Consider the following 27,409-nt stretch of genomic DNA (forward strand, 5'->3'; position numbering starts at 1 on the left):
TGGTTTCCCGTTGCCTTCCTTGTCGTACCGTAAGTATTTATGACTGTAGCCGTGTGTGTTCACGAGACCGGTTTGCCTGTTTTGAGGGATGAAAAACCCGAGTTACCAGGAGGGGGGGGGAACTATCTCCGTATACAATGGGTTAACTCACATTTAGTCGAAAGAGACCAGATAAAGGTTTCTCACATCATGGGCGGGAATCGAACCCAGGTTTTTCCGACCGAAGAGCTTCGTCTATACTGACTGAACTACTGAGGCTCGAACTTTAGTCACTGAAATAACAAATATTAGTTTATTTAGAAAATTATTTCTGATTTAGAAAAAAATGAGACGTAGTTACAAAAAGTCCACGCGATACTAGGTGAATTTTTTTTTTTTTTTTTCATTGATGGAAAAATTATTATACAAACATCTCATTGAGTCAAGTCATGAAGGGAAGAAAGTTAGCTTGAAAAATATAATCTTAGTATTTAGTTGAGTGGTTTCTTTAAGTTAAGGTTTATTTTTCATGGAAAGGTTATTTCATTAAAAGTATCCTTAACGTTTTTTTTCCTAAGATTGTTTTTTCGTAAAAGAAAATCGTGCATATTTTCTTTTACGAAAAAGACAATATGCAATTTTTTTTTTATTAGGTGTTGGCATTTTCAAAATTGCGAAAGCAATTGGCTTTTTTTGCGATAATCTAATGTAGTGTGTAAATACTTTATTATAGCAGTTGAAGTCTTATGACAGAATCTGTAAGATATGATAAGTCACATGATGCAGTTCTCATTTATCAGCCAACCCTGATTGAGATGAAAATAAGTCGGAAAGAAACTGATAAAACATAGTTTTATAGTTCGGTTAGATTAATAAAAAAAGAGTATGAGCCGTCTGTTGGAGAATTCGTAACACAGCACTATACTTTCTACAAAAACTGTACCAGTTGGATGAAATCAGTAAAAGACGCTAAGATTGGCTATATTATTAATAACGATATATAGTAAATATACCAGATACGTATTTTGATGTTCATTAAAAAACAATGATAAATTTATTCGAAGTTTTCTTTGTGCAGAATAATAGCATTAACCGTATCAGTAAGATTAGGACGAATTACAGAAAATATTGGGCGATTTGTGTTAAATGACAAAGATGGTTTCAGATATTAAAAGCAGTAAAATGAAGCACACTCTCAGTGGTGTCCTAATTTTCACACAACATTGATCTCTCCAATAAATATCTATCCGCGATCGACTTAATGGAGAGTTGATTTCATAGTTGCCATGCATTGATTTAAAGTTTCGTTCCTTTGGTAATTCAACACTAAGACTACAAATTAAACATTTGTGTTTTATCATAACAAAAAAAAAAAAAAAATCTTGAGCCCTTTCTTCTCGAGATGATGTAAAAAATTATTTTAAGAAAAAAAAAATCTTGTCTTTTTCATAAATGTTGAATAGTGTTGCAATGCAACACGTATCGGATTATATGGGTAAGTACGTTGTGAAATCCATCAAGTGGAGTTATTTATTTCTAATAAATTAGAATGCGAGCGGTGTCTTTGAATTCTCTCGCACAAAGTTTTAATAAAGTATGTTCTTGATAATTGCTGTCTTGAGAGAAATACATGAACATATTCTTGGCCGTAGACTAAACATCTTTACGATGAACGTTATAGACACCACAGCTCTACATTTTTGACATTATCCACTTAATTCACGTTGCTGTGAGGAAAGCTATTAATTGTGAACCAGTGATCTGTGCAAGAAATTCGCCATTAAACTAGGAGCAGTTTGTAAGTGCTGGTCTTGTTGGTTGGCCGAATGGATAACATCTCCTCTCTCCAAACAGGCTGTGGGTTCGCAATTCCCCACTCATGTTTAGGTGAAGACGGTTTTATCGCCCTAATGAACCGCCCTTATTTGGAGGTCTGAAGTGGCCTTAAAAACGAGCCTACTGGTTTGACAGTGTGAGGCGCCTTCACTCGGCCAATCAGCCTGGCAGATACGAATCCATTCCTCCTCTCTCGAGCGCTTTCATTATACTGATTCTTAATCTATATAATATATATACATATGAGAAATGAATGAGACGCATGCCACTCGCACAATTCTGTGGCCAAGTGGTTTCATGACGTGTCACTCCACTACGAAAACCCCACAAGAACTTCATTTCTGATGGAAAGCGTCTCTTTTTATTTATGTGTTTATTTATTTTGTTCTTTGTAGCAGCTTTTCTTCCCACAAAACGGGGGAGGGGGAACCAGACTCTGAACACGTGCATTTCGATAGACCGAACAGACTTTGCCTAGGAGAGATATGATGATAATCATATCTCCCCTAGAATGTTGCACGACTCTAATGTGGCTGAAAAAGCAAACTATTCAAAACACATTGCGTCATGTTAACTCGTATGGTCACTTCTCCTTTCCCAACTGTTTGGAGGTTAAAATTTATTGTGCATTGTTAGTGTATATACCTGAGCTCAAAGGTCGCTGCACGCCACTGGTATTTATGTAGTCGGATTTGATTTGAACACAGATCGTTGACCACTACAATGAGGAGGTGTATGTGCTTATGTGGGGAGGGATAACTCTTCAGAGAATGTAATCAAAGTTTAGATCTGAGATAACGATGTATATATACTGCATGCTTTTACACATTTCAGATAGAAAATTGCTTAAGCGATAATCAATAGAAGATAAAAGGGTACTTTTTATGTTCTAACGCTGAATGTAATTATCGGAAAATATTACCCTGTTTTTTTTTCAACTTGATAGGAGTCATTGCAAATACATGATTTAGGAGGGAAAAAAGTACATAATTTCTGGCAAAACATCTTTAAGATTCTAGGGAACCATGCCGCTCTAAAATTTGAAAATATTTATTCTATTCGTCCTTCCTGAAGAATTCCTTCTGTGAGGACTCTGCAAGATAAGAACAAAGAGTTACGGGAAAAAAAAAAAAAAAAAACTTGTATTTTTCTTTACACGTTAATAAACTGCTCTCAACACACTTCGGCTGATATTTCTATGGGCGCTACTTCATCGAATTGACTACTACCATTCATCCATTTTGTTCTCAAAATTTAAAACACGAGCAGCTGCTGACCAATAGTTTTTCAGATTTGGACTTATCGAACTAACTTCTCACCCTCTTCTTTTACTCCATCTACTTCTGCACTTCCTTATACAGTCCCCCACCCCCCGTCTAGCTGTTTAAGAAACACACCAAAATTCCTTTTTTTTCCCCTCCCCTTCGCCTAATTTTCCCGTTTGAACTGTTCAAAAAATGTTTTGAAGCCCATTGCGATTTAACTAAATCCGAATCGCAGCGACCTCTTACAAATTTAAAATTTCGGGGACATGGGAACTTTGAAATGCCAATGATTAGTAATCTATTGATTAAGTACATACGTTTATGTGTACTGTTTTACGTGGATATGTTCCTAGCGAGTTTACCTCCCCATTGGTTATTTTTAAATCGTTAATGGTTTACTAAAATAGTATCATACTGCCAATATCAGAAAAACAAAACAAAACTGCCCTTTGTAACAGTTATCATCATTCTTGCTGATAAAACAAATCTCGAAAAAAACAAATCGACCGTAAGGGTCCATTTGTTTTTTCCCTCTGGCAATGTGATGAGATGCTCATTACGAAATATGTGTTTTGTATTAAATATTAAAGTTTGACCTTACGTACCTCACGTGCATATTGTATGTTTTATGCTTAAGTATGCTTTCTCATAGCGAACCGATTTGGCGTTAAGAAAAACTCGTTTCTCGGAGCAAAAAAATTTGACTATTTCCGTATGAGACTAACTTACCTTCAGTTTGAAAAACATCTCGCATCCTCGACGGGATCCAAATCCAATTATTTCCAACTTATCGCGTTTTTGTTATCGACTGAGATACTCACGTGTATGATGTCAGTTGGTTATACAAGTATGTTGTATTTTGTTAGCATTCGTTATAATCATGAGGTATAAGAAATTTCTTTAAATTTGGGATCTTGGACCCTTATGCGGAAATCCAGGCTTGATTTGTTTTATTATTATATTTTTTCGTGACTTTTGTACACGATTCTAAGCAGAGAAGCAACTTTTATGCCCATTTCACAGTAATGCAAAGTAGTGTTAGCTTCACCTTTTCTCTGTCGGAACATATAATATTGCTGTTCTTTCAGTATTATTTATCACTAAACTTTACAGTGCTCTTGTGCGTAGCCATTCGGGCAGTGGCATTTTTTTTCCATAGTGTTACGCTGCCAGAGACTGTTATAGGTTCGATTCCAGTTGCTGACTAAAACGAACTTTTTCTACGCCTTTTTTTCGGTTGGTTCCCATTTGGCTTCAGAAAGTTAGGACAGAATGAGCTCCGCCTACTCCCTTTGGTTGAATGAAAGGCGTTAAGAGAATTTATTTTAAAATACACGATGAAATCCAACGTTCATTTAAATTGGAATCGATAATACCCGTACATCCGTGATATTTATTCTTTTCGCTGGTATGACGAAAAAGATTTCAAGTAAAAAAAATGCGTTCGGTGACCATGTCGCCTACATCCAAAATCGGGATTGGAAGTATATCTGAAGAAAATCGTCAATACAACGCACACAAATATTTAAAAATAAAATAAAATAAAATAAAATAAAAACAGACATTTTTGTTGAAAGTTTTTCGCTTGGTTATATTATAAATTAAAGATACCAAGAAATTATATACTTGGCTTAATCCTTTATCCAAATGTAAGCAAACAAAGTTTGCGCCTCAAGTATCTTTCAGGACTGGGGCAACTCGTGGCAAAGGGGGTATGACTTCACATCACTTGCCTTTAGTATCCCATAATACAAAGCACATCTTGCGGACATGTATAATGCTATGCATTATGGGAAGGGTCACTATCCAGACCGGTTTCGACATTTATTGAGGTCTCATCAGTGGGAGCCACACCCGGAGGTGAGATACCAAGGTTTGCCACGAGTTGCCCCAGTCCTGAAAGATACTTCAGGCGCAAACTTTGTTTGCTTACACTTGGATAATGAATTAAACCAAGTATATAATTTCTTGGTATCTTGAATTTATAAGAACATATTTTTGATTTGATTTATAATATCCACTTAATACTGTTTGTGGGGCAAAAATCACTGGGATGGGATATTTGGAGGCCGAACCCACGTAATCTGATAATTTTTTCTTTCTAGTTTTACATGTTTCATTTTCGTATGAGAAAAAGCTTGCTTGGAAATATATATCGATGCAAATAATGCTTATTCTCGTGGTGGCGTGGTCCCCTATATCGGGAAAATCTTCAACCCAATGAAAAGTATAGAATAGGAGCAGCTTTCTTCACAGTCCCGGAAGCTTGCTGTCAGATATGTCATAGCTGACAGCAGGAATTCATGTTTTAAGGGAGCATTGCACTTTTCTATGACGGCTATCAACAGATCCACGAACAATCTGACATCCCTTTCGTGGGAATATCTCGAATTGACGTATAATTGAAGCTTTCAAAGAAAACTACTTTTCGCAAATTTCTTTTTTCCCAGTCATCCACACAGTATTCGCTTTGAAATGCTGTGTGTGTGTGTGTGTGTGTAGCTGATGGTTTAGCTTTATAAAGATGTTTTAAGCCAATGTCTTAATATATTTTCGTGAGTCGGACTAAAATACTTAGCGGAATGCATCCGGCTCACTGATCGTAAGTTTGACATAAGCTCTTCTTGAAACTCCATTATATTCGCATAGTACTTATTATAACTCCTTGTCTTAATCTGAAATCGGAGAGGTTGCGTGTGCATTCGCGCGAAAAACGTCAGTTGAATTGTAGGTCACGTCAACCAAGAATCACCTAATTTTTTATTTGTTTTTCACAGAAATCCATAGCGTTGGTTTTTGTTTAGTGCATAATGGATAGAATTTCCCCAAGTGTATCTATATCTCGTTGAGCCATAGCAAACGAAGACGATGTAATTTTGTTGTAATTTAAATTAACTGTATTACGGTTGAAACATTTTTGAAAAATAATTTTTATTGTTACAACTCTAAAGGCAAGAAGAGAAGGAAACTAATACTAAATAGGCAAGCAGCATTTTAATAGCAGAGCATATGTCTCGGAATTCTAAAATATTTTTATGAATTCTTATTTTGTTTTAGGAATAGCATTTCACATATTAAATTACCTTTATTTCCATACTGGTAGGACTTGTAGCTTAGATACTTAAAACGATTTTATGTCAAGGCCTGTGTATTTTGAACATTTTTTTTCTTTCTAACGAATCAACTCCTCAGCAATTTAAGCTTCAAAGTAACATGGTTGTTTTCCTGTTACATCCTTTATCTTATAGGTCCACTTGTGTTATATGGGACATCAGATCAATTCTTTCTTGGGAAAATATTTATACTGCGGATGTTAAGTATAGCTGCAGACACAGAATTATAAGTTAAAGCAGCTCTAATTTATAAAACATATATATATATATATATATATATATATATTTAGAGAATTTAGAATATTGAAAGACTAATAAAAAATTGACAGATTAATAAAAAGAAAATGAAAAAATTGAGAAAAAAGGGAAAGTAATCTTTCGGAACTAAATTAAAAACGTAGTTTCAACTTGAATCCCCATATTGCGAGTTTAGTTTAGCGCTTCTCGGGATCATGCTATATACAGGGTGGTTCAAAATTCCACGTACAAACTTTGAGGGGAGGTAGAGAACATCAAAATCAACCATATTCACATAGGAAAGCATGACCAGAAACGCCACCCGAAAGTGATGTGGCGCTGTTCGCCAGCACTCCAGGTGAGCAATTGGGACTTCTTCATTCAAGCTTTCGACGTCGTACGAAGAACATGCGTCGTTTTACGAACGCTGGGATGGCAGACATGCACCTCGTTTACCATATTATGTATCCAACTACTATTGTACTGTTCAGTTACGCCTAATAAAGTTTTTTACACTACTTACTGTCTTGTGTTATTTCTGTATCTTTGTGTTCCTGTCAGTATCTTCCGGTGGCTTTTCCGGTCATGCTTTCCTATATGAATATGGTCGATTTTGATATTCTCTACCACACCTCAAAGTTTGTACGTATAATTTTGAACCACCCTGTATATATACACTAGTGGCCCAAATTGTGGAAACCTTTTGGAAAATGTGTATTTCTGAGGTTTGATGCTCATAACACCACTTTTTTTTTTTTTTTGAGTAATACCATAAAATTATATCAGTGGAAAGATAATTTAATCAATAATGTAATGCAATAACTTTTATGAAGGATTTTTTATTAGAACGGCAGTTATAAAGAAGAAAAGTGAAACACATAGAAAAAATTAGATATACAAAAATTCTCACAATGTGAGTTAATAATTAGTTGGGTAACCTTTAGCGTTAATTACGGCCTTACAACGCCTTCCTATGGAGTGAACCAAGTTTTTTTTAGTTCTGCAGCTGTTATAATGTGAAACCAAGATTGAATTATTGCTCCTGTTAATTTGGTTTTATTGGTGGGTTGCTTCTGACTAAAAAGTTTCTTTAATCGGCTCCATAGATTTTCGATTGGATTAAGGTCTGGGCTATTCCCAGGCCATTCCAGCAGTGGAATATGATTATCTTGAAACCACTTTTTGCACACAGCAGCAACATGACGTGGAGCTGAATTCTGTTGAAATATAAATGCTTCATTATCTTGGAAAAGATCACGTGCGAAAGGCTTCAGTTTGGGCTCAAGTATTTCATTTATGTATTTTTGGGCATTTATATTCCCATGAATCACGCAAATTCTGCCCACACCTTTTGATGTCATACAACCTCAGATCATAACACTAAGTGGGTGTTTCACGGTAGGTGTAATGCAATCAGGATGCAAATCTTCTCCTTACGTATTTTATACCATTACTACCAAACAGGGAGATTTTGGTCTCATCACTCCAAATAAAACACTGTCCCATTGTTCCGCTGTCCAGTTAACATGGGTTTTAGCCCAGTATAATCTTTTCAACCTTTGTTTGAGAGATAAAAATTGCTTTTTTCATGGAGTTCTAGCATTTAGACCAAATTCCTGCAGTCTGCGCCGAACAGTCCTTGCACTCAACTTCACATTGTATTGCGCCATTTCATCTTGTATACACCCAGATGATTTTCTTCTGCCACGTAGGCACAGTCTCTCAATTCTTCTATCATCACTTGCTGTTGTGTACACCTTTCCCTGCCTTTACTAATCTGGTTTTGCAGTAATTGAGTCTCCTTATACTTCTTCAGAAATTTAGAAATGCACCTTTGGTTAAGTTTCCACCAATTTTTCTTCATAACTGTAGCCTTGTTCACTTAATAGTATATTCTACATCGCTTTCTGGTTGACCACTCAACTCTTTGCGCCATTTCTTTAATTTTATTACGTTTTACAAGCTCACTAAGTGAAAGAACACACAAAAAAAAAAAAAAAAAAACCAACTTGATAGCAATCACATAACACACTGACAAATGTCCTCCTCTCAGCTCCAATACATGACATCAATAGCTGAATCCTACTGTGACCTTACTGGCTCATTGCCAAAACGATGACACCTGATTGGCTCTCTAAACACTCATGCTCATTGGCTACATTAAAATAAAGGAAAACTACTCCGCATCAACCTAAGCAAGTTATGCTTATTTTTTCTGGTTATTTGGCTATAACTTTTCATAGAATACAGATAATTGAACAAACTTTGTTGCATTACATTTTTGATTAAATTATCTTTCCATTGATATATAATTTTATGATATTACATAAATATTACATAAATGAAAACCTGAAAACTACACTTTTTCCACAAGGTTTCCACAATTTTGGCTACTAGTATATATATATTTTAACTAGTTTGCATCTTATTAGTTTCCCCTTTTTTCTTTGACACCTCACATTACTGAAATCTTAAGGATTATTTTATAGAAATTTTAGTGGATTTAATTGTGATACCGTGTTTGCAGCAATTTTCCACGTTGACTGCGATATTAGTATGGCCAGCGTTCTCTCATTACACAAGAGAACTGTAGTGCAGTGGCGTAGCTAGGGCTTTTGCCGCCCCTCTCAATACACACCAAAAATATTACAAAAAGTCAAAACGACGTAGGGAAAGAAATTAAAACACTATGTTTATTTTAGTTGTAAGTATAGTTGTTGAAAACTAATTAAGTAATAAAATTACTAAGTTAACATAAATAGAAGAATCGTCGAAAAATAAAAAAAAAAACGTGAAAATTGCGGCACTCCCCTAGTTACGCCACTGCCGTAGTGTAATGGATAGAAACTCCGAACCACGTTATAGGTAAGGAAACTATGACAAATAGAGAGCTCAAATACTTAGGCCTGGCTATAAAATGATTCAACCTTACGTTGTTTAATTTAAACAAAAGATAGTCGCTTAGTCTAAGTAAACGAAAAGAGCAGTTGAATTATTTAACGTTGAAGTTTTTTTTGGAAATCGGTATAAAGCAGTATCCCCTTAATGTTGATCTTGAGCTAAAGATATAAGGAAAGATGAGGAATAAAAGTTTGAGTAAACTTTAAAGTAGTGCTGCATGTGTACGAAATAAGAAAATGGTACTCATATCGGAATAATAGTAAACTATCAGTTGATTTATTATAGTCATTTTCTCTTCTGTTAATGCTATAAGGAACAGGGAGATTATTTGTGGAGGGGATAATGAGGCCCTCCACAAATAATCCTCCTGTTCCTTATCTGTGATATCTGTGACAAATTTTTTTGACAGTGAAATTAAATTATACTAGACAAGATATTATTGTTTTCATCCTTTTATTTATCCAAGTTTGAGCAAACAAAAGTTCGCACGGGAAATACCTTCAGGACTAAGTTACCTGCATATATAGCAGCAGTTGATTTCAAATCAAGTTCTTGTATCTCCATAATACACGGCACCCCCTTTCTCGGGCGTGCCGTGATCCTTCCTATAACTCATGACATTTTGGCAAGGGTCACTGCCCAGAGCGGTTCAATCTATAAGGTCTCTTTAGGAGGTAGGCGTCAGTGGTAAGAGCTAAACTCGTAGGGACCCACTAGTAGGGGCTAGACCTACGAGATAACCTAGTGGAAGAAGTCATATTTCCAAAGCAGCAAAGTGATATATCACCATATTATTACAGTACACCGCGTTACAGATAGTTCTTGCAAGATTTCTGGGTACAGCGACATCATTTTGCCATCGTACATTTCACTTTCTCTCCGAGTGTGCACGGAAGACGCTTTCTTGAAAGTAGAGTAGGTTCCTGCTGTCCACTGGCTAAGAGCTGATGTTCGGAGTGAGCTTTTGCCTGTCGTGGAGAGAACAAAACTGAGATTTGGCACGCGTGGATTTTTGTCTGCTTCTAGAGTTAGGCACTGTATTTTCTGATTGACTTAGCATTGACTATCCAAAAGTGAACGAGGCTAATGGTGAGTTTTAGAGTGATTGTTTTAGATCACTTAGTTTTTTTTGAGAAGCTCCTATACCTTTTTTCAGGTCGGGTGGTGATCCTTCCCATACTGCACGTGTTATACATGCCCTAAGAAGGAGGTGCTTTTGCGTTATGGAATACTAAGGCAAGTTGATGTGATGTCTGTATACAATGTAACTTAGTCGTGAAGATAGTTCACTTGCAAACTTTTGTTTGCTTACGCTAGAGTGAAATAAGGATGAAAATAATAACATAATTTCTTGTTGAGTATAATTTACTTTCAATTTCAAAATTAGCACCAACTTTCTTCAATCGTGAATAACATGCCGACACCAAAAAATGTCGAATTTTTTTTTTTTTTGAACTTATTACAAAATCACACTGTTAAACAGGAAAAAAAAAGTTCCATAGCTTCCTTGCTTATTTTTCTTAACAAGCAAGGAAATTATCGTAGTGATCTTTATTCTAAGGGATACTTCTTATGTTGAGTTTTTGGGTCCTCAGTTTTCAGCTTTTTCCAGTTAATCAAAGTGCATCCTCGAGTAACCTATATTTGCGTTGTCATTTTGTCCAATCTTCCTTTCTAATTACAATCAATAACAGATGGATTGTTATTTCTCTATATACATGTCCAAGGAATTTCATCTACCTCCCTGTGATTGTCTTTTCAAATACACGGCTCTGTTTTATTTCACTTAAGGCTTCTTCATTTCTCGCTCCAATTTAAGTAAACTGGTTTGTTGCTTCCATTTTCCTGAATAAAGTATATTGAAATTTTACTTGCTCAGATATTCTTATATTTGATCTCTGTTTTCTCTTATTTTATTCTTTCCTGTTATCATTGTTTTCGTTTTTGCTTCATTTATATTGAGTCCATATTCAAGTAAAACATCTTCCATTCTGCGTATATTTAAATCACGCTTATTCTCGGCTATACTGTATCTGCACTCCACCTACATATATTTACTCTTTTCATTCTATCTTCTTCTTTCAATGCATTCTCTGTATAAAAATTGAAAAGTAAGGATGACAGTGCACATCCTTGTCTTACACCTTTGTTTATTTTTGTACTTGCTTTATTTTCGTGCATTCTTATTTTTTTTTCTGAATTTTCTGATTGTCTTGTTATATCTTCAGTCGATTCCACTTTCTTTCATTATTTCAAAAATTGTTGTATCGTACATTATCGAATGCCTTTTCCAAATATGTAAAGATAGGGTATGTAGATTTATATATGCATTTATATATCATACAATGTCTTAACCTGTATATTATTATTGTTATAGTCTAGTATTGCTTCTTTAGTTTTCCCCCCATTTCGCTATCCAAACTAGCCTTCATCTAATTAACATTCAGTTTTTGAATGTTAATTAGGTTAAGGTTGCAATCGTCTATATCCTAATACTCTGTATGCTGATCTTTTATTTCCGTAAGACCATCCAATATTTCTTTTCTTTATTCGTCTTAAATATCCAGGAAATTTTCGTAGAGGATTATAAACTGGTGCGTTTCGTAAAAAAAAAAAAAAAAAAACATTGAAATGACTCATGATTGAAATTTATGGAGTCAAATTGCTACACTGCAGTGCAAGTAAAATGACCCAATGGCTGGCTGTATCATTTACATAATCCGTAAGTTCCTGTGGTTTAGCATTTCTGTAGACAACTTCCGGTAGACCACATATTTTAAGATAAATGACGAGTTTAATAAAATATAACCCTACAAGTTTCTTAATAATTTCCTTTAAGACTAATACATCTATATCAGTAATGCTCCAGCGCCATTATCCCGTCCCTGTAATGGTTCTCAGTAAGATCTGCAAAATACCCCTCTACAGCTGCAATCACCTCTTGATTCGAAGAAAAACGCTGACCAGCGAGGAAGAGTTTTAGTTTTGAGAAGAGACAGAAATCAGAGGGAGCCAAATCTGGGGAATAGGGTGGATGTTCCAACAATTCGTAGTGCAGATCCCTTAATTTTCCCATTGCCAAAACACTTTTGTGGGCAGGTGCATTGTCCTGACGAAAGATGATTTTTTTCGTATGCAAACCGGGTCTTTTCTCACGAATTTTTTCGTCTAGTCTGGTTAAAAGATCGGAATAATATTTCCCGGTTATTGTTTTACCCTTTTCAAGATAATTAATAAACAAAATGTCTTTAGCATCCCAAAACACCGATGCCAAGACCTTTCCTGCTGATGGAACCGACTTTGTCTTCTTTAGCGCTAAACAACTACCGGCTTTTGTCCACTGTTTTTGACTGCTGTTTGGATTCTGGTGTGTAACGGTGAATCTAAGTCTCATCCATAGTAATAAATCGACGCACAAATCAGTTTTATTCTTGTAAAAACGCTCCAAGCACTGTTCAGAGATTTTCTGCGAGTTCGTTTTTGATCTGCTGTGAGCAAGTGCAGCACTCATCTTGCACAAAGCTTTTTCATTTTCAATTCTTCATGCAAAATATATTACACACGTTCTTTTGAAATGTCTATAGGCTCAGAAATTTCACGCACTTTGATTCGCCGGTCATCCAATATCATATGCACTTGATCATTGATTTCTGGTGTTGTTACTTTTTGGACGTCCTTCACGTGGATCATCTTCAAGGCTGTACGGCCTTTAAACTCGGCAGTCCCTTTCTTAATTGTCGAAAACGAAGAAGGAAGAATGAACTTCAAATGAATTTCTTTTGGCGTTAAACCTTCTTTTACAAAGAATTTTATAACCGCACGATACTCAATTTTATCTATTTCAAGGTATACAGACAACACTTTTGCTTCAGACAGCTGTATAAAACAAACTACTTGATAGCATGAATTGCAATTTTACATGGATGCTTATGACAGATGTACCAACTTAGAAAAAAAATCTTGCCGATAGTGTTGCTATCTATGGTCGAGGCGGAAAACGTTTTGACCACCCTCGTATAAATAAATAACCCGAATAAAAATGTTAAATTTATTACTGTATACGTGTTGGAACCATTCTAGTTGCTGCTGTCACGTTCTCTAGTATTGTGCGTCGTATCACAGGTCCGCGGCGGTTAAGATTTTTAATGAAAGTAGACTAAACTTGGCGTGGGATAATATTTGATTTTAGTTGCATTGTGTGGGGGTGCGCAGCATTTCAGAGGCTTCCTTGAACTTTGTTGTAAAATAATCAATGTAAGGCATTTTTGTTTGTCACCAAACTACTTGATTGCCTTGGTAGGTGTATGGGATACCAAACCTGATTTATGCTGCTTCCCCCCCCCCCCCCGATGTCTTTTACATGTTCAGATATGAGAATCATCCCTGTCCTTCCTGTCTGGCCTACATACCAAATGTCACAAGAACCAACGAATCTCATAAACGACTGGTTTTTTCATGGGATGATTGTAGGTGGATGTAAGAATCTGGAAATTTTATACAATGGTGAAAAATCCACTTTAATGTTGTATTCACGGAGCAACTTGGTCACTTTGTAACATTCTTGATGTAAGATAGCGTGATTACATTCTTAAAATCTTGTTCGGAGGTGTATTAAGAATTTTGTTGATCTTCTTGGGTTTATAACCATTGAGGGAGAGGTTATGCCTCAGGTAGTGTAGTTCTTCATTCCTGTTAATTGACGTACTGAATATCTTGTATGCTCTATCTCGTAATGTTTTAATGATGCCTGTCTTTTGTAATGGATGATGGTGTGAAGTGGCCTGTAAAAAAAACTTCTAGTTGTAGTAGGTTTTCTCTATACTGAAAATGACAATCTTTTTCTTCCTCATTTATTTCTGCAAGGATTTCAATGAACGGTTCAAGAATGAATTTCATATTGGGATGCAAACTATTCAGATGGTCTTTGAAATTAATTATCCATTGTTCCTTGACCAAATAACGAAAATATCAATGTAACGTAACCAAGTTTTTGGTTTCTTGTAATGGTTTTTAATAGCATTTGTTTCGAAATTTTCCAATAGAGAAGTTGAGAGGTTGGCCAAGGTTGGAGATAGGGGGAACTTATGGCAAGCCCTTTTTGTTCCCAATATTTGTCCTGACATGAAAAAATGTGTTGTCCATATAGTGTTTGAATAGTCCAGTCTCTCTGTCTGGTGGGAAAAGGTTTGCAAGCAGATCCACTTGTGTCATCCCTAGGTACATTAGTGAAAAGACTGACTACATCTAAACTTGTTGGAATGTCAGAAAGCTCCATATTAAATCTTTTCTATGATTATGTCTTTCCTATGTGCGCAGCTACCACACTCGACAGATATGCCAAGTTTGAGGTTGGGGAATCTCTGCCGTTTACATTTGGCCGTAGCGGAATATATTTTGTGTATTTTTGGTGCACCATATATTCTTGGAACTAATGGATGTTTAGTTGATAAAGATTTTTTAAAATTCTTTTGATCAATTACCGTATTTGCTGGCGTATAAGACGCAATTTGTTTCTTTGAAAATAGGTCTGAAAAACAGGTGCGTCTTATACGCCAATACTCAGTTTTTTATTACTTTCATTTCTGGAAATTTTCTCTGTTCCTAGTTACGCGATTTCTTTCTTGCTTCTTTCCTGTGTGTAAGAGCATTCCAGTTACGTAGAGTTCAGTGGATGCGGTTGTTGTGAACGGTGATAAATTTTTGCCGTTAAATTTTCTCTAAATTTCTTGGCAAAGTATGGCTGTAAAACGTCGGCATTGCTACAATACTGCATACAAGCTACGTGTGATTGCGTATGCTAAAGAAGATAGAAACAGGGCTAGAGAGGCATTTCGGGCTACCCCCAACTGAAAAAAATGATAAGAACTTGGCGGAATCAGGAAGAGGATCTAAAAAAAAGCAACTCATAGTAAACATAACCTACAAAATGGAACTGTAAAATGGCCTTTTCAGCGTCTACAAAAATGATTATTCATCAAGCGAAAGCGATAGCCACTAACAGAGGGATCGCCAACTTTACTGGATCAGCATCATGGAGTTCAAGATTCATGAAGAGAAACCAGCTATGTATGCTGACTAAAACAAAAATATCACAAAAGACGCTAGCTGAATATGAAGAAAAAATTATTGAATTTCATCGATTCGTCATTAACGCAAGAACGAAATGGAACTGCAAAATGGAACTTGCGCAAATAGGAAACATGGATGAGGTTCCGCTGACTTTTGATGTGGCCTCAAAGAAAACTGTCGATTCCAAGGGCGCAAAAAGTGTTACTGTTAAAACTTTGGGGCACGAAAAAACTCATTACACGGTTGTTTATCCTGCTGTGCTGTTTGGATAAAATTGCCGCCACTATTGATTTTTAAAAGGAAGACTCTACCCAAAGAAAAACTGCTTAAAGGAGTGTTTGTACATGTTCACGCAAAAGGCTTGATGGATGGATAGATAAAATTTGGTCTTGGCGGACTTTTGAAGAAGCCTGCCCTGCTAGTATGGATCAGTTTCGTTCTCACAGAACAGAAGATGTTGAAAATAAACTCAAGGAATTGAAAATTCAGTTAGCTGTAATTCCGGGAGGTCTAACTAGTCAGCTTCAACCTTTAGATGTCTCTGTATTAATAAATCATTTAAGGGATTTATGAAAGAGAAGTGGAACAGCTGGATGTAGTCTTCAGATTTTGAGGTTACGCCATCAGGAAGAAGGAAGAGGCCTGGCATTTTGCAAGTTTGTGAGTGGGTCATGGGATGAGCCACTCAAAAAGCTTCATGGGATGTTGTGAAAGCTGAGACAGTGGTTAAATCATTTAAGAAGCGTGGCATTAGTAATGCACTGGGTGGTACAGAGGACAATTTGTTGTATGAGGACTCAGATTCTAATTTAGAAGAGGTTTCAAGTGTCTCTTCATTTAGCTCTGGAGATGAATTTCTGGGTTTTGACGAAGAAGATTAAAAGGTGGGTACTCCTTCCTTGTTCGATTAGGTATTTGTTGAAAGTAGACTTACTTATTACTTTATATTTGAAATAACTGTAAATTCATTATTATATTCAGCGATAAAGTTTTTTTCCTAAAAAAATGTGTTCAAAAAAGGGAGTGCGTCTTATACTCCGTCAAATACTGTAGGTAACTTTTTTTTGATCAAATCAGTTTTATTATGCATATGTCATGTGGGATAAGTAGGCGTTAGAATCTTTAATAGGATGCTAATTTTTCTTGCAAAGTGCTCTGTATTCATAACCACTGTTGCATTTCCTTTGTCTGCCTTAACTATTACTGTTTTTATCTCGTCGTAATTCTTTAAGAGCTTGTTAACTTTAATTTCGGCATTTTTCGGTATTTAGATTTTTTTTTTTTTTTTTTTCAGCGCCTGAGAAGACCGGAAGAAAGATTAGTGACAATTTTTGAGTAGTCGAGATGTTTTTCTTGTGGAAGCAAGTTAAATTTTTTAATCAAATTATATTTATTTTTATTGGAAACAGCCGCGACTTTGTTGTATGTAAGTCTGTCAATAATACCCCATAAGTCTTCAGGTAGTAACGTAGTTAATTCACTATGTACATAGAAAATACGATCTAGCTTTGAAAGCTCTAATGTAGTGTTCTGATATACGTTAAAATGCCAATTCTGTTTTCATGAAGATCCTGTTTGCTTTGGATAAATGGAATATATGTTTGAGCCGAAAGAATTTAGGTGTATCATTTAGAGACAATGATACACCTAAATTTCTCACCAGAAACGTTTATCTGGTCTAGAGTTTTGTAACTTTAGACCATAAGCACCCACAGTGAGCTTCTAAAGGAAATTCTTCCTTATATTGATTATAATTATAAGAAACTTCAAGGAAGCCTCTGGAATGCTGCGGATTCCCATACAATGTAACAAAAGTCAAGTCTTAATCTTATGCCAAGTTTGGTTGACTTTCATTAAAAAAAAATTGAACTAGGACTTAGAATAGAACCCTCGATGTTACAGAACGTGACAGCAGCAACTAGTTGTACCAACACGTATACAGTAATAAATTTAAACTTTTTTATGCAGGTTATTTGAACATCCATAGCTCAGTCAGTATAAACGAAGCCCATTTAGTCGAGAGACCCGGGTTCAATTCCGTGACGTGAGGATTGACCGATCTATTCCGTGGTATTTCCGGTTTCGAATCGTAACGAGCTACTAGGCCTAATAAGTAAAAGGAAGAAGAGATTCTGGTTATTTATTTATATTAATTGTGAAGTTCTGATAACATCCAATATTTGTAATTAATTGTTTTTAGTTTTTTTCTGTGCAACTTTTGCTAATACCCCTAATAACGATGTGAGTCTGACGACTTGCTAAACATGTAGGGTTATAAGAAAGATTCCGGTAATTGGACCACATGTTTATTACGATAAATAACAATAAAAAACAAACCCGACAAGTTTCGTAAGTCGTATGACTTACATCTTCAGGGGTCAAAGGTAAACTAAAAGTTTAAACATACGAAATGAGAAATTACGCAAAATAGTTATTCTATGCAGTTGTCTAACTGTTCATTATATTGAATATCCGAATTTTTATGCATCTAGTGCAATGCTAAGTTTGAACAATGCTGGATAGTGTTTTGTGTTGTTCACGTTCACGTTGTACGAGGTCTGACTTGGGTATATTTTTTATCAATGCTGACCACACTTGGTGTAGAATAAGGCCCTGGTTTTTGTTGCATTGCGTTGGAATTCTAAGCATGTGTGTAGCGTCTTTAAATTTCCTTATGAAACAGTTTTTTTCAATGTAAGACATGTTTGTTTTTTGTCAGACTACATTATGGCCGGTGGAAGTTGTACGGTAAGCTAAGCCTGATTTGTGTTCTCTTCTTTTTTGCACGTCTTTTTGGTGTTCGTTCATGCGAATTTCTCCTGATCTTCTCGTCTGGCCTACATAGCAGATGCCACAGGAACAATGAATATTATATACACCTGGTTTTTTTAAAGGATAATGTGGAGGTTTTGGGGGACGTAGGGATCTTGAAATTTTTTCCAACGGTAGAAAAGCCACTTTGATGGTATGTTTGTTTAGTAATTTGGCCATTTTTTGTGTGTAACATTCTTGATGTATGGAAGCGTCATTGCGTTCTTGAAATCTTGCTTTTGTGAGATGATTGTAGGAGGTGTGTTCAGGATTTTTTTGATGGTCTTCGGTTCATAACCTTTTTTTTTTTTTTTTGAGGATCTGTGTTAAATGTTGAAGTTCTTAATTTCTTTGTTTTTCTGTGCTGGAAATATAAGCTCTGTCCCTCAAGGTTTTAATTAAACCAATCTTTTGCGAGGGGTGGTGGTGTGAGGCCGCCTTAAGAAATCTTCCTGTGTTGGTGGGTTTTCTATAGATGGAGAAGGATAATTTATTATCTTTTTCATTGACTTTATTAGGATATCAAGAAAGGGAAGTTTTTTTTATGCTCTTCTTGTTCCAAAGTAAATTTTATGTTATTGTGTATATTATTCAGGTAATCTTTGAAAGCAGTTAGTTCTTCTGTTGTTCCTGGCCATATGATGAAAATATCGTCTACATAGCGTAGCCAGATTTTCGGTTTTTTATGATAATTGTTTAAAGCATTATTTTCAAAATGTTCCATATATAGGTTAGCTAAAGCCGGGGAGAGGGGGGAGCCCATAGCCAGGCCTTTTTGTTCCCAAAATTTATTTTGATACATGAAAAAAGTCTTTTTTATGCAATGTTTATAAAGGTCTACGATGTCCGGAGGAAAAAGGTCTTCAAGGAGATTCACTGTTTCATTTCTAGGAACATTTGCAAACAGGTTGATCACATCCAAACTTGCTAAGATGTCTTAAGGTCCTATGCATATATCCTTTACCTTATCAATAAAATGTGCACTGTTACTGTTGGTGAGGTGTTTTGCCAGATTGGAGGTAGGAGAGTCTCTTCCATCCACTATCGGTCTTAAAGGAATACCTATCTTGTGTATTTTTGGAACACCATATATTCTTGGAACTAATGGATTATATATTATTAGGGTTATAGGGTTATATATTATTAAACTTATCTAAAACAATTGTTCAGTTTAATATTAGATTTTCCAAATTTCCAACAATTTCTTTTTTGCGAGAACTATGTCTGTGGCTTATTTATTACACTTAAAGAGGGCTATTGATTTGGATATTTTTTGCAGTCAACAACAAATCGACGAGTACGTCAAAAGTTAGAAGGTAATTTATGAAACTTCGCCCACTATTTAGGTACTCCTATTATCATTTGGTCCATACCGCAAATTATCCTGAGACTGATTGGACAGATTTTATTGAAATTCAGCACTTGGAATTTGTACAAAAATTTGTCGACCATTTTATATATATATATATATCATCTTTCAGGGATTTAGGCCCAGTGGCCAGTGTTTCGGTCTCTTTCCATACTTTCCTTGATCGTCTCTGACTTCTGTATCTTCCAACTGGGTGGTATGGAAGTTTTTTTTTTTTTTTTTGGGGGGGGGGTCCTTGAACTGTACATTTTTTCCATATATTCAGTCCACTTCTTTTGGTATTCATATACTTTGTCCTATACTGAGTCTATTTTTAGTGCTTTACGCATTTCTGTGATTCTTCTGTCCCAGAGAGTATAGCCTGTTGCCCTTCACAGGAATTTCATTTCTCCAGTTTCTATTCTTTTTTCTTCTGCAGTTTTTTATGGTCCATAATTCCTCGTATTCTTAATTTTCCTTCACAGTAGAGAGAAGGTCTTGCCAAAACTTTATAAACTCTTATTTTTGTATGCTTTTGAACTTGGTTAGGTTTGAAAATATGATTGATCATTTCTGTTATCTTTACGCAATTTGAAATTTTGGTGTCAATGTCAGCTTCTTTTGTAAATGATAAAGCACATCCAAGGTATTTGAAGCAGTTAATTTTTTCTCAAATTTTATTTTCAGTCATGATTTTACTTCTGACTGGAAATGAACCATTAAAAGCCATCATTTTTGTTTTGTCTGTTGATATTTGCATTCTAAATATTTTTGCATTTATGTTTTTATGTAGGGCGTATATTGATTTTTGAAGTTCATCTTCACTTCTTACTATGATTATTTGGTCATCCGCAAACAAAAAAGGTATTAAGTATAGTTCCACGATCCATTTCAAATGCAGTGGTTTTATGTTTTCCTTGCATTTCTTTACTGATACATCTATACAGATATTAAATAACAGTGGCGACATTAGGCATCCTTGACGGACCTCTTTGTTTATTGCTTTTCATTCCGTCACTCTTTCGTTGATTCTTACAGCTATTTGGTTGTTCTAATATGCTAATTATTGCAGCAAGCATCTGATCTGGAATGTTTAGATTCTCGAGTATGGTCCTTAAGACTCTATCAAAGGCTTTCTAGTAGTCTGCAAATGCTAGGTGCATTTCTATGTTGTATTCGTAATGTTTTTCTATTAAGATTTTTAATGTAAAACTGGGTCAATGCACGTTCGTCCGTTTCGAAAGCCATTTTGTTCTTCGCAAAGTTTGTCTTCTATATTCGTGCATATAAAACTTACAACCAGTATTGTGAAGACTTATTCCTCTGTTGTTTTCACAGTTGCACTTATCGCCTTTTTTATATATTGGGATGATAATTGCCTTATTCCAACTTTCTGGGATTTTTCCTTGCTGCTAGATATTGTTAAATAATTTTAAAAGTCGTTTGAAGAAGAAGATTGCTATATTGCTTGTTGGATTTCTTGTAATGTTATTTCTTCCACTGTATAGTTAGTAGTAAGCATTATGTCAGTTTTAGATTAGTTACTATGTTGTCATAAGTTTTGGAGAAGTCCAGCCAGGTTTTCTCTTTGATTATTTCAAGTTTCACTTTTTCTTTTACTTCTTTATTCATATTCCTTAGAATTTTGTATGTATTTGCAAAATCTTTTCCCGGTAAGATTTCTTTCCAGTTTTGCTTTTTTTTTTTTGCTATTGCTCTTTTGTAATTATAATTATTTTTTTCTTTTTGTGATTTTCTGTTTATCCATTCTTTATATGCTTCTTTCTCATCTTTGATTATTGCTTCAATGTCTTTATACCAGTTTCTTATTCCCTTTCTCCTCTTCCATTTACATTTTGTTCCGGGGCATTCTGTTGCTGCATTTATTAATGCATTTTTTAAATTATTCCATTCTATCTCTCTATCATCCTTTTCTTTTATTTGCTCTAGTTGAAATAAAGGTAGTTGATACTTTTATCGTCCAAGAGTTGATCTCTAAAAGATTCCTGGAGATTTCTCTTGGCACTGATTTGGTTAATTTTAAACCATCTTGTGGGAGAGTGGGTATTCTTAATTTTCCTTGTAAGAGATAATGATCAGATTTTATTTCTGTACTTCTAAATACCCGACTATCTAGTATATTAGTCGTTTTCTTATTAGCTATTATATAGTCTATTCTACTTTTTAGGTTTTTTGTTTCCCAAGTGAATTCATGACAATCTTTATGCATGCAAAAAGTGTTGGTAATTCAGTTATTCTATGCAGAAAAATCTCTAAGTCTGTATCCATTTTTATTGCATGTTGTTTCGCCATTTGTTCCTATATTTATACCTAGTGGAATGTTCCCTACACTGGCATTAAAATCTCATTATTAATAGATACTGCTAATCCTTCCTTTGGGATATAGACACCAATAATAGTCAGGAAGCCACGGCTTATTTGTAATCTCATATATATATCGCAATGTCAAAAAGGCAATTTGTCGGCATAAGGTAAACATACCACTTATTTATTTATTTTATTTTAAAAAAACACACTCTTTTGACACATGATTTTATGGGATTCTCTTCATGCATAACAAGGTGTGATTACTTTGCAAATTTCGCATCACTGATGCTAACTAAAATGAAATAAAAAATTATGTATAACTAAATTATGAAATTAGTTTGTCAGTGTTTTTCGGGAAGCAGTAATCTTGTTTTTCCCTCATCTCTCCCTACCAGAACATATGTTAAAAATAATTTGTTAATAATTTTTTTTATTAAAATCGGATTATAAAATTCATCCCACATTTCCCACTTTATTTTAACACTTATTATAATAACTATTCGTATCAATTAGCTACTCCTTCGCTTTCGAATTAAAAAAAAAAACGGATTAATTTCTCTTCTTTTAGTTTAACTTTGTAACTCATTTTGTAACTTTTATATAAAACGAGAAAAGGAAAGAGAATGGGGATTTTTTTCTTATTTTTTTTAAGAAGAAAGATTGCATTATTTAAAAACAGAAGACCAAATGTTTGTTGTCATTAAACACGCCACTTCTTTTATTTCAAGTTTGGCACTTTCTGTTGCCATTTGGCGTCGTAAATAAGTTCAACAGTTAAGAGCTTGTTTCCCGTGTACATTGGTGCCAGTGAATTAGATGCCGCCAGCATTATAGATACATGAAGGTCGTGTTTTAGATAGGAGACAATGACGTAATAACGTCAAATTGAAGCCCGGAAGCAAACATATTTGGGAAGTTTTTTTTTTGTACGTAGTAATTTCCCTCCTCCTTTTCCCCCTATGGGCTTGGGGCTCAGGATGCGCCGCATCTTATGCTTACATAGAGTTGTGCAACTATTTAGAAAGGAATTTTACGCGTAATTGTTAAATTGTCTGGTTTGTGTCCGTAATGCGCATGTCACTTATCACTTTATATACGTAATCTACCTTTCGCAAAGGTGTGGATTTTCTTAAATGCCCCACGTATCATCAGATGCGCAACAACTTGCAATGTCAGAGGGTGGAGAATGAGTGACCCCAGTTGCATTGTAATGCGTTCTTGTTTAAGAGGGAAGAGCGCACATCATAAATGTTCTGAGAACTGAGATTTTGCGTTGTAAGCATTGTAATCATAAGGTATCAGAATTCATGAATTTTTAGAGCATGTGATTTCCGTTAAGAAGAAATTCGTTCATAGTTTGCTTCTGGTTTGTATTTTAATTTAAATCTTCCATCATTAGTTCCCCTGACCTGTCCCTTCTTTGTGGGAGAGTAATAAACCGAATTTGTAAATTGTCTCTAGATGGGGTGCGCTGATAATTATCAGGAAGAGAACAATTTAAGGCCTTCTCGACCTTCCAAGATCGGGTAGTATATCTCTAACGACTTTGGCAGTCGAAGAACCTCACTGATGGTTCCACTTTATAGCTTTTCAGAGACTGAAATAACTCTAGTAATGGCAACAAACACACACACACACACGGCAGAAAAATATTACAGCGGATGTGGCACGCAGACTACGGTTCTGTTTGACACGTTGAATGATGCAGCTGTGTTCATTTAGTGGTTCGTCGAAATATGGGTCGCTTCCGGCGTTTCTAATTTAAGGAGTTAACGTTGAAAGGGATTGGAAATATGAAAAGCCTCACGTTTCTGAGCGAGGGTTAAAAAATGGTTCATCGTAAATAAATGTCTTCTTCGTAATTTCAGTTTAACCTGGAGCGTTATTTTTAATTAGTGAAAGTTATTAAACCTTTTATGAGATATTTCAATTTCGACCGTTTTTTATCTCAGTTTAGATAAGGAAGCTCTTTTCTGGGGGGGACTAGAAGCAAAAAATATAAATATAAATTAAGTAGTATAAATTTTCTTTCATACGTTGAATACGAGTATATATCTCCTTCAGATACATTTCCAATTCGTGCTTGGATAGCCTTGTCTTAATATCCATAAAACTAGATCAGTAAAAGATCTCTTACTCTCGATTTTTGCATGAAAACTTCCCCAGTCTCCATCCCATCTGTTTTCCAAGTTTGTCCATCTTTGTCACGGGGACAAGTTAGGGTTCTCCTCCTCCCCTTTCAGCAATCCAATTTCAGTTGTAGGATTTTAAAAAAAATCCCCCAATTCAGATTAAAACGAACTTCAGAAACATGGTTTCACACAATTTTGGCATAGACGAAAGCGCACAAAGATACAGCAGATAACGGCCATCATCATCGCTTGTTCCTAATTCTCACTCGAATGATTATGTGAGATAACGTTAGCTACAAATATCCATGCCACATTGGGTGAACTACATTCTATAGGTTGAAAAACAAAGCTATCCCATTGGTGAACAAGGATGGCGATTAAAAACTAGAATCGTTTTGGAATCGGTTGGTTTACAGCCGTTCAATACTTTCATCTTCTCAATAGTGCGAACTCTTATGGAGACATTGAACTGATTCTAAAATGGTTCTAGTTTCTAATCGCCAGCCTGGTTCACCGATGGGTAGGTTTTTTTGTTTTTTAACCTTAGGGAAGGAATGTGGATTCACACACTGTGGCATGGATTATTGCGATCGTTTTTAGGTGTGTGGAATGATTTTCATTTCTTGGTGTGAGAGACCATCGCCACCACCTTATTTGGAACCCTGAAGTGGCTTGAAAAAGTGCCACGTTAGCCTCTCGTGATCGGTCAGATGAGTTTTTCGGATAGTTGGAAATGTACGTAACTATAGTCGGATAATTACGTACATTTCTAGGCTAATTTGGCTCTAAAGATTCCATCATTAGAGGACATATATGGACCTAAGATTAGTTGTTTCTAAACACTGTTGAAATAAAACTTTCTCCTTAGGGGGAAGGGGGAGGGTTACTTAGCAGAATTGCTGAATTTTTAAAAACTCAAGAAGTATTTATTATACTTAATAATAAATGTAAATTTATTATTAAGTATATTAGTCTAAAAAATGTTCAAATAATAAAATACCAGTGTTAAAAAAAAAAGCCTAAGTTTAACCACCCCTTCGTCCGCTCTAAATATATATTTTGGATCTGCCTCCTTCCCCTAGTTTGGTCGCACATAAATCACTTTATTCGGTATTCGCTGTAAGTTTGCTCACTTCTCAAAGAGAAAGTTTTTACCTTTCTTCAAAAAGGATGTACTAGCCTTACAGCTAGTTTGCAAGCGATTGCTACTTCCATGGAGAGCAGAGATAGGTATTCCTTCGGTATTTATCTGATTTCTTAAGAATATATTATTTTGCTTTCGTTTCATTACTGTTATCAGATCAAATGATGTAATAGTTTAATCACACTTAGAATTATACAACCAGTCCTTCCGTGAAACATTTTAATTGTGAGACGAACTGCATATAAACAACTAATTGACACAGAGCTATTACCATGTCTAATATCTTCTGCCAACTTACTGGATAATAAGACTGGATAAGATTATTTACTATCCTGGTTAGCCGAATGATAGCATGCCTGCTTCCCAATCAGTAGGCTGCGAGTTCGAATCCCGCTGCAGGCATGGATGTTTGTGAATGTGTCTGGGTTGAATTTTATCGCCCCATTTGCGAACCGCTGTCCATTGGAGGATTTGAATGGCTAGCATAAGCAGCTAAGTGGAATACTAGTTGAACAGTAGAAAATATAAGGCTTTCCACTTTGGGGTGGTTGATGAGACGGAACAGAATAGAACTGGAGAAGATTATTTGCCATCTAGGTTATCCGAATGGATAGTTTACATGCTCTTTCAAACCATTAGGTTGCGAGTTCGAATCCCGCTGTGGGCATGAAGGCTTGATTTCCAGATTATGGAAGATAGGAATAAAAAAAAAAAGAAGTAGCCCACTTACGGTACTAGTATACTACGTATAAGTTTACAGCCTTCGTAAGTGGGAGTCATACAAAAAAATCAATCAGTTTCTTAATGTTTTATATCAGTTAAACAAGTAAAATGACCGAGGATCACAAAAGGTGCATGCGTCTCTTTCCACTTTTGAGTTAAATTGAACAGCTTCAATCGAAACTGCAAAAAACTGCTCGAAAAGCAATCCCAAATATAATACTCAGGTTTATAAAATTCTGGCCACCTGATGCGAATGTTATATGCGTACACTGCAGTGTTTCTCAACGTTTTTTGGATCATGCCCCACTCTAGCATAATAGTCAGCCAAGTTCTGAAAAAGTATAATATAAATATGTACATGTACATTTTCAAATTGCCCCACATTGAAAAACACTGGCGTACAGAGATAGGAGGTTAGTGTTGCAGGGGGAGCAGCATGTGGGAAAACTGTTTAATATACAAATACACTGGTGTCCAAAACCTAAGGACAAACTGTTTCTGAAGCAAATGTTCCAGACATTTGCTAAGAGGTCGCCCTCGCTCTACCACGAAGCATAAAGACAGATTTTTGGTTATAACAGCAAAACATAATCGACGCACCACGGCAGGTCACCTTGCACGTCGGCTCCATTCAAGCACAGTTATGCGAATACCTCGACAAACTATGGCATGACTTCTGCGACAAGTAGACTTATATGCCCGAAGGTTTGTAGTCTGCGTCCCTCTATCCACACCTCATTGGTGTCTTATCCATAAAAATTAGAGAAGACACCAATGCGCTAATGTACTCTTTACAGATAACACTCTTTTTAGTCTTTCCTCCAAATCTAGACGACACTTGATTTGGTGTGAAACTGGTACTGCTTACCATCATAAGAATGTCCTTGAAAGGGATAGTTACGGCGGTGCTGGGGGGGCATTAGACGTATCGAGCTACAAGTGCTGGAAAAAGGGACCATGATTGGTGAACGATATTGCAACGAAGTTCTTCAATGTCATGTTCGATTGTTTTGTGGTGCTGTAGACGAAGAATTCATTTTTATGAATGACAGTGCCACACCACATCGTACACGAGCAGTGGAGATACTTCTGGAGACCGAGGATATTAATCGAATCGAGTGGCCAGCACGCTCCCCAGATCTCAACCCCATAGAACACGTTTGGGACACAATAGGGCGCATTGCTGCTCGAAATTCTCCTCAGAAAAATAAGACATTTTCCTTACTCTGAAGGAGGAGGAGTAAGCCAGTTTTCCTCAAGAACTCCTGAATCACTTGATGCTAAGCATGGTACGACGTTGTGAGACCTGCATCGCAGTTCGGGGTGGGCATATTCCATACTGAAATGTTTCCCCGCATAGTTTTCTGTAAGCACTGTACGTTAATTCTTAACTGCGTCGTCAGGAAATTTGTAACTTTTGGCCAAAACGTACTGCAGTTTAATCTGTACGAAATTTATAACGCAGTTTTGTGTAATATAATTTATTATGCTGGCAATAAATTGATGTCTACATTTAGCTGTAG

At 35.8% G+C, this 27,409-nt stretch overlaps 1 protein-coding gene across 2 annotated transcripts in view; it reads left to right on the top strand.

Annotated features, from left to right (window-relative positions):
• LOC150094147 (uncharacterized) overlaps positions 1-27,409 on the top strand; it is a 387,756-nt gene that overhangs the window by 60,161 nt on the left and 300,186 nt on the right. Inside the window, exon 2 of one of the 2 annotated variants that reach the window (XM_090412301.1) lies at positions 16,695-16,826. The exons of the other annotated variant lie outside the window; for it this stretch is intronic. The gene's annotated coding sequence lies outside the window, so the exon portion shown is untranslated. The remainder of the gene's footprint in view (positions 1-16,694; positions 16,827-27,409) is intronic. 2 annotated transcript variants of the gene reach the window in all.

This window comes from Typopeltis vanoorti, chromosome 22, assembly GCF_054136105.1.
Source record: "Typopeltis vanoorti isolate ZY-2024b chromosome 22, IOZ_Tvanoo_1.0, whole genome shotgun sequence".
In the NCBI taxonomy this organism is placed as follows: Eukaryota; Metazoa; Arthropoda; class Arachnida; order Uropygi; family Thelyphonidae; genus Typopeltis; species Typopeltis vanoorti.